Source organism: Euprymna scolopes, chromosome 14 (genome assembly GCF_053919585.1).
Source record: "Euprymna scolopes isolate OS-2025 chromosome 14, ASM5391958v1, whole genome shotgun sequence".
In the NCBI taxonomy this organism is placed as follows: domain Eukaryota; kingdom Metazoa; phylum Mollusca; class Cephalopoda; order Sepiida; family Sepiolidae; genus Euprymna; species Euprymna scolopes.
The window spans coordinates 55244243-55252735 of record NC_136495.1 but is presented as its reverse complement, the minus strand read 5'-3'; the positions used below and the strand labels follow the sequence as shown (position 1 = coordinate 55252735).

Sequence of the window (8493 nt, the reverse complement as noted above, 5' to 3'; positions counted from 1 at the left end):
ATATGTCTGAATACCCTGTATACAAATTTTCAGATCTGTACATAAAAATTAGTTGAATATATAGGTTGAGAATTGTTCTCTCTCTCTCTCTTCTCTCTCTCTCTTTCACACACATTCTCACTTTTCTAGATATAATAGATAGATTATGCTAGATATATTTCCATATGTCTGAATACCCTATATACAAATTTTCTAATCGGTAGATAAAAAATTTGTTGAATATATAGGGTGAGAATTGTACTTACTCTCTCTCTCTCTCTCTCTCTCTCTCACGCACACATTCTCACTTTTATGGATATAATAGATAGATTATGCTGGATATATTTCCATATGTCTGAATACCCTATATACAAATGGTCAAATCTGTAGATAACAAATTTATTGAATAGATAGGTTGAGAATTGTTCTCTCTCTCTCTCTCGCAACCTTACACACACAACCACACGCAAACATTCTGACTTTTATAGATATAATAGATCGATTATGCTAGATATATTTCCATATGTCTGAATACCCAATATACAAATTATCAAATCTGTAGATACAAAATTTGTTGAGTATATAGGTTGAGAATTGTTCTCTCTCTCTCTCTCTCTCTCACTCACTCACTCACTCACTCACTCACACACACACACACACATTCTACCTTTTATAGATATAATAGATTATGCTAGATATATTTCCATATGTCTGAATACCCTGTATACAAATTTTCAGATCTGTACATAAAAATTAGTTGAATATATAGGTTGAGAATTGTTCTCTCTCTCTCTTCTCTCTCTCTCTTTCACACACATTCTCACTTTTCTAGATATAATAGATAGATTATGCTAGATATATTTCCATATGTCTGAATACCCTATATACAAATTTTCTAATCGGTAGATAAAAAATTTGTTGAATATATAGGGTGAGAATTGTACTTACTCTCTCTCTCTCTCTCTCTCTCTCTCTCTCACGCACACATTCTCACTTTTATGGATATAATAGATAGATTATGCTGGATATATTTCCATATGTCTGAATACCCTATATACAAATGGTCAAATCTGTACATAACAAATTTATTGAATAGATAGGTTGAGAATTGTTCTCTCTCTCTCTCTCGCAACCTTACACACACAACCACACGCAAACATTCTGACTTTTATAGATATAATAGATCGATTATGCTAGATATATTTCCATATGTCTGAATACCCAATATACAAATTTTCAAATCTGTAGGTAAAAAATTTGTTGAATATATAGGTTGAGAATTGTTCTCTCTCTCTCACACACTCACATTCTCACTTTTATAGATATAATGTATAGATTATGCTAGATATATTTCTATATGTCTGAATACCCTATATACAAAGTTTAAAATCCGTAGATAAAAATACGTTGAGTATATAGGTTGAGAATTGTTCTCTCTCTCTTACGCACACACACACACACACACACACACACACACACACACACACATTTTCACTTTTATAGATATAATAGATAGATTATGCTAGATATATTTCCATATGTCTGAATACCCTATATACAAATTTTCAAATCTGTAGATAAAAAATGTATTGAATATATAGGTTGAGAATTGTTGTCTCTCTCTCTCTCTCTCTCTCTCTCTCTCTCTCTCTCTGGCTACCTCACACACACACACATTTTCACTTTTATAGATATAATAGATAGATTATGCTAGATATATTTCCATATGTCTGAATACCCTATATACAAACTTTCAAATCTGTAGATAAAAAATTTGTTGAGTATATAGGTTGAGAAGTGTTCTCTCTCTCTCACACGAAACTGTGCGCTCGGCTTCTTCCCCCCCTTCCCACCCCAAATGCTTGGGAAACTGTGCACTGTTTTTGTTGGTTTTCAAGCTGTCTCTTCCCCCCCCCACACACACACAGTTTAACAGTAGTAGGAGGTCAAGAGAAAGAGGGTGAGAGAGAGAGAAGAGTAAGTTGGTGAGAGAGAGAGAAAAGAGAAAGAGGGTGTTGGTTTTATATTTTTATTATCGTCTAATATTTTGAAAGCTGAATTTCTAATAAAATGTGCATCTATAGGAGATAATGCCTGGGAATGTGTTCCCCCCCCCACAGTTTAACAGTGGTGTGACGTCAAGAGAAAGAGGGTGAGAGAGAGGGAAGAGTAAGTGGGTGAGAGAGAGAAAGAGAGAGAAAAAAAAAGAAAGACGGTGTTGGTTTTGTGAAAAAAGTTGTTATTTACAATTGTTCGCATTCTTGGCCTTTTGGTCAAGATCAAAGTGTAGTATCTGTTCTTCAGATGCTGCACTTCTATTTCTTGTTATCTTTCGGTGGAGGAGAAATCCTCCACGACTGAGACAATTTTTATTTTTGTACCTTTTCTCCACGTTAAAAAACGACCCTGGTGTCTAACTCTGTCCCGTGGGGAGGCATAGTAAATAGGTACAATTGTTCGCCATTAGTGGATGTTGACGTCACGTCACGTGACATGACTAAGCGTTTTTTTTTTTTAGTATGAATAACATTTTTTGTTTTAATTATAAAGTCTACACTTAATTTTATAGAAAATGATGTATATATAATAGAAAAAAAAAATTACTGGTTTTGTTGGATTCAAGTGGATCCCCCCCCTCCAGTTTAAGAGATAGCAGGTCACGTGGTAATATACAAAATGGCTAGCGTAAATATAAAGATCGGTTTTTTTATCGACGAATATTTTGAAAGTTGAATTTTTTTTTATTCCTGTACATTTTTTCCTGATATTTTTCGTTAAAACTCTTGTATAAATACTATTTTTAACCAGTTAAATACGTTGGAGACATTGTCATGGAGTTTAATAATCTCTAGAACAAAGCAGAAGAGAAATTACAAAAGTATCGGTAAAACAAAGTGTTTGTTTACATTTGTTCGCCATTACTGGATGTTGACGTCACGTCACGTGACATGACTAAGCGTTTTTGGATTATGTAATATTAACATTAAAATGACAGGTTTTTTTGGGGGCCCCCCTAGGAGAGAAATGATCAGTTCACCCCCTTTTAATGGTCCGTTTGGTGTGGAATTTCGATATTTGTCATGCGGGTGATCAAGGTTCAATATGATACATAATTTGTCAACTTTGGTTGTGTCTGTCAAAAGTTTGAGCTGACGTCACGTCACGTGACACGTATTGAATAACGTTAAAATGACAGGTTTTTTGGGGGGCCCCCCTAGGAGAAAAACGATCAGTTGACCCCTTTCTACTGGTCCGTTTGACGTGAAATTTCGATATTTGTCATCCGGGTGATCAAGGTGCAATATGATACCAAATTTGTCAACTCTGGTTCCGTCTTTCAAAAGTTTTAGCGTTACAAACAAACATACATACATACATACATACATACATACATACATACACACCGATTTTTGCCTTTTATATATATAGACTAGCAGGGCTACCCGGCGTTGCTCGGGACCGTATAAACAATGAAAAAACAAAAGCAGATATTGAACATATGTTTTATTCTTAGGGGAGACGAATCTTTCATCTCTATGTATTATTTGTTTTATCTACCCCCGGACTGGTATTGTTCATGTTTTATCCCTAGCATAGGTAATTTACAGCATGTATATGAAATTGTTTTACCTTAGGGAGAAGAGAACAGGTAATATACAACATAATGTGTCTATATTACATCCCTGGCAACGCCTAGAAACCAGCTAGAACATGTATTTCAGTCAATCTTTATTACATCCTGGGCTATGCCGGGAAACCAGCTAATCTCTATTTAGTGACTTGACCACCAAAATACCTCCCTAAGTGTGTCCTTTCTTTTGAACTTATTAGATATAGGTATCTAGAAATGTGTGTGAAATTTTGTTGAATGCATTGTTCACTATGATTTTCTTATTGTTCTACACAATATCAACTGTAGCGAAATAAAACAGTAAACTTAGTGTAGTGTTAGAATAAAGAGCAAAGGAAAAAATTAGAATCATATTCTGTAATTGCAAATCTAAATTTGCTAGCGTGTACCAGTATTTGCCAGGTTGTGGAAATTTGGAATTTATAACGTATGTAGTGGCCTTTTCCTAGATACCTATTGCTAAAAATTATACTTTCATTTTGTTAGAAAAATCTCTCTTCGGATGCCCTGCATCATCCAAAATAAAAACAAATATTTTTATAATTGTTTCAGTACATTGCTACACATTGTGAAATTTGTTGACGTTTGTAAAAAAAAATCATGAATGTGCTTATATTCCAAAAAAGAAAATATCAGTGCACAGTATTGAAAGTGTTTGAGATTCAAAAGTCTGTAACATTTCTACTAACTTCATAAGATGTCATGTGAGAAACTTAATTGAATATCAAGACATTATCTGAAGCGTTTTTATTTTGGTGTAACGTATGTGTTTACAGTGAACCGTAACTTTTAATAAACAGCTTGGTATGCAATGACATAGGCTAAGAATCTTAGACAAAATATATATAAATTGGAAAAATGTGTGAACAAATGAAAAAAAAATGATCCGCTCCACTTGATGACATCAAGCACAGTAATTTTTTAGTGAAGAAAATATGAAATTGATGTTCAGTGATTAGTTTGGATGAATGAGAAAATGTAATTGTTTGATGCATAAAAAATAACTCATTTGCTGTATTTGATATTAAGCAGCAAAATATAGTGATTTGAATATTAAGGAAAACATCAAATCAGATTATATAAAAAAAAAGATGAAATTAGAAAATATATATTTTCTGTTTATGAGTTTTGCCAATCAAAATTTTGTGGCAGAAATTGGGTGATTACCATGCAATTTTATTTTGATAAAATTCTTAAATTATTTCAATGTTTATTATAATTTCTTATTAGTGACTTGTTATCATCAAAATCCGCCCCAAAGAGTGTCCTTTCTTTTATTAGGTATCAGAATAGGTATCCAGATTTCTACTTCTATACAAATGTGATATTTCGGATCTGTAGATAAACAATTTGTTGCATATATAAGCTGAGAATTGTTCTCTCTCATTCTCTCTCTCACACACCCACACATTCTCACTTTTATAGATATAATAGATAAATTATGCTAGATATATTTCCATGTGTCTGAATAATCTATATACAAATTTTCAAATCTGTAGATAAAAAATTTGTTGAGTATATAGGTTGAGAATTGTTCTCTCTCTCTCTCTCTCCTCTCACGCATGCTCACTTTTATAGATATAATAGATAGATTATGCTAGATATATTTCCATATGTCTGAATACACTATATAAAAATTTTCTAATCTGTAGATAAAAATTTGTTGAATATAAAGGGTGAGAATTGTTCTTACTCTCTCTCTCTCACACACAGACATATTCTCACTTTTATAGACATAATAGATAGATTATGCTAGATATATTTCCATATGTCTGAATACCCTATATACCAATTTTCAAATCTGTAGATAAAAAATTTGTTGAATATATAGGTTGAGAATTGTTCTCTCGCTCTGTCTCTCTCTCTCTTGCTACCTCACACACACACACACGCAAACATTCTCACTTTTATAGATATAATAGATAGATTATGCTAGATATATTTCCATATGTCTGAATACCCTATATACAAATTATCTAATCTGTAGATAAAAAATTTGTTGAGTATATAGGTTGAGAATTGCTCTCTCTCTCACAGACACACACATTTTCACTTTTGTAGTTATAATAGATAGATTATGCTAGATATATTTCCGTATGTATGAATACCCTTTATAACAAATTTAAAATCTGTAGATAAAAAATTTGTTGAATATATAGGTTAAGAATTGTTCTCTCTCTCTCTCTCTACCTCACACACACCCACACACACAAACATTCTGACTTTTATAGATATAATAGATAGATTATGCTAGATATATTCCATATGTCTGAATACCCTATATACAAATTTTCTAATCTGTAGATAAAAAATTTGTTGAATATTTTCAACCCTTATCCTCGAGTGGCGTCTGGGCCTTGATAAGTAGTAATGCGTATTTAGCAAAATATAAATATATATATATATAACAAATTTACTGAATTTCCATTACTAACGATTACTGTATTGTCCAATTGACTACTGCGCTTTTCAACCCTTATCCTCGAGTGGCCTCTGGGCCTTGAGAAGTAGTAATTACTAACGATTACTATATTGACCAATGGACTACTGCACTTTTTAACCCTTATCCTCGGGTGGCCTCTGGGCCTTATTGTCCAATTGACTACTGTGGACTTTTTAACTCTTATGCTCGAGTGGCCTCTGGGCCTTGATAAGTGGAAATGACCAAGTAACAAAAAATAGGTATATAACAAATTTACTGAATTTCCATTACTAACGATTACTATATTGTCCAATTGACTACTGTGCACTTTTCAATCCTTATCCTCAAGTGGCCTCTGGGCCTTGATAAATGGTAATGCGTATGTAACAAAATATACATATATATAACAAATTTACTGAATTTCCATTACTAACGATTACTATATTGTCCAATTGACTACTGCACTTTTAAACGCTTATCCTCGAGTGGCCTCTGGGCCTTGATAAGTGGTAATACCATCGAGTGGCCTCTGGGCCTTAATAAGTGGTTGTGCCTAAGTAACAAAAAATAGGTATATTACAAATATCCCGCATTTCCATTACAACCGACTACTACGGTGCACTTTTCAATCCTTATCCTCGAGTGGCCTGTGGGCTTTGATAAGTGGTAATGCGTATTTAACAAAATATTAATATATATATAACAAATTTACTGAATTTCCATTACTAACAATTACTATATTTTGTCCAATTGACTACTGCACTTTTCAACACTTATCCTCTAGTGGCCTCTGGGCCTTGATAAGTTGTAATGCCTATCTAAACAAAATATAAATATATATATAACAAATTTCCCGACTTTCCATTACTAACGATTACTATGTTGTCCAATTAACTACTGCCATTTTCAACCCTTATCCTCGGGTGGCCTCTGGGCCTTATTGTCCAATTGACTACTGTGCACATTTAACTCTTATCCTCGAGATGTATCTGGGCCTTGATAAGTGGAAATGCCTAAGTAACAAAAAAATAGATATATAACAAATTTCCCAAATTTGACTACTGTGCACTTTTCAACTCTTATCCTCGAGTGGCCTCTGGGCCTTGATAAGTGGTCATATATATTTTTTACAAAATAAAAAAAAAAGGTTGGAGTCGCTGAATAACTCATCCTCCCGTTAAAGCGGTTCCATCCTCTTTCCCCAATTTGACTACTGTGCACTTTTCAACTCTCGTCCTCGAGTGGACTATGGGCCTTGATAAGTGGTAATACATATTTTATGAAAAATATATATATATATATATATATATATATATATATATATAACAAAATAGGTTGGAGTTGCTGAATAACTCATCCTCCTGTTAAAGCGGTTCCATCCTCTTTCCCAAATTTGACTACTGTGGACTTTTTAACTCTCATCCTCGAGTGGCCTATGGGCCTTGATAAGTGGTAATACATATTTTTTTATAAATATATATATATATATACCAAAACAGGTGTGAGTCGCTGAATAATTCATCCTTCTATTAAAGCGATTAAATCCTCTTTCCCAAATTTGACTACTGTGCACTTTTAAACTCTCATCCTCGTGTGGCCTATGGGCCTTGATAAGTGGTAATATATAGTTTGTACAAAATATATATATATATATATATATATATATATATACAAAATAGGTTGGAGTCGCTGAATCACTCATCCTCCCGTTAAAGCGGTTCCATCCTCTTTCCCGAATTTGACTAATGTGCACTTTTCAACTCTTATCCTCGAGTAGCCTATGGGCCTTGATAAGTGGTAATATATTTTTGTTATAAATATATATATATATATATATATATATATATATATAAAAAATAGGTTGGAGTCGCTGAATAACTCATCCTCCCGTTAAAGCGGTTCCATCCTCTTTCCCGAATTTTACTACTATGCACTTTTCAACTCTCATCCTCGAGTGGCCTATTGTCCTTGATAAGTGGTAATATATATTTTTTAATAAAAGTATATATATATATATATATAAAAAAATAGGTTGGAGTTGCTGAATAACTCATCCTCCCGTTAAAGCGGTTCCATCCTCTTTACCGTATTTTTTATACAGTGCACTATTCAACTCTCATCCTCGAGTGGCCTATTGTCCTTGATAAGTGGTAATATATATTTTTTAATAAATATAGATATAAATATATATATAAAAAAACAGGTTGGAGTCGCTGAATAACTCATCCTCCCGTGAAAGCGGTTCCATCCTCTTTCCCGAATTTGACTACTGTGCACTTTTCAACTCTAATCCTCGAGTGTCCTATGGGCCTTGATAAGTAGTAATATATATTTTTTACAAAAATATATACATACATATATATAACAAAATAGGTTGGAGTCACTGAATAATTCATCCTCCTCTTAAAGCGGTTCCATCATCTTTGCCGAATTTGACTACTGTGCACTTTTAAACTCTCAT

The 8493-nt window shown here is 33.2% G+C and overlaps 1 pseudogene; it reads left to right on the top strand.

Moving 5' to 3' along the window:
* Positions 1-2231: 2231 nt before the first annotated feature.
* Positions 2232-2365, top strand: LOC145293505 (U2 spliceosomal RNA; annotated as a pseudogene).
* The last annotated feature ends 6128 nt before the right edge of the window (positions 2366-8493 follow it).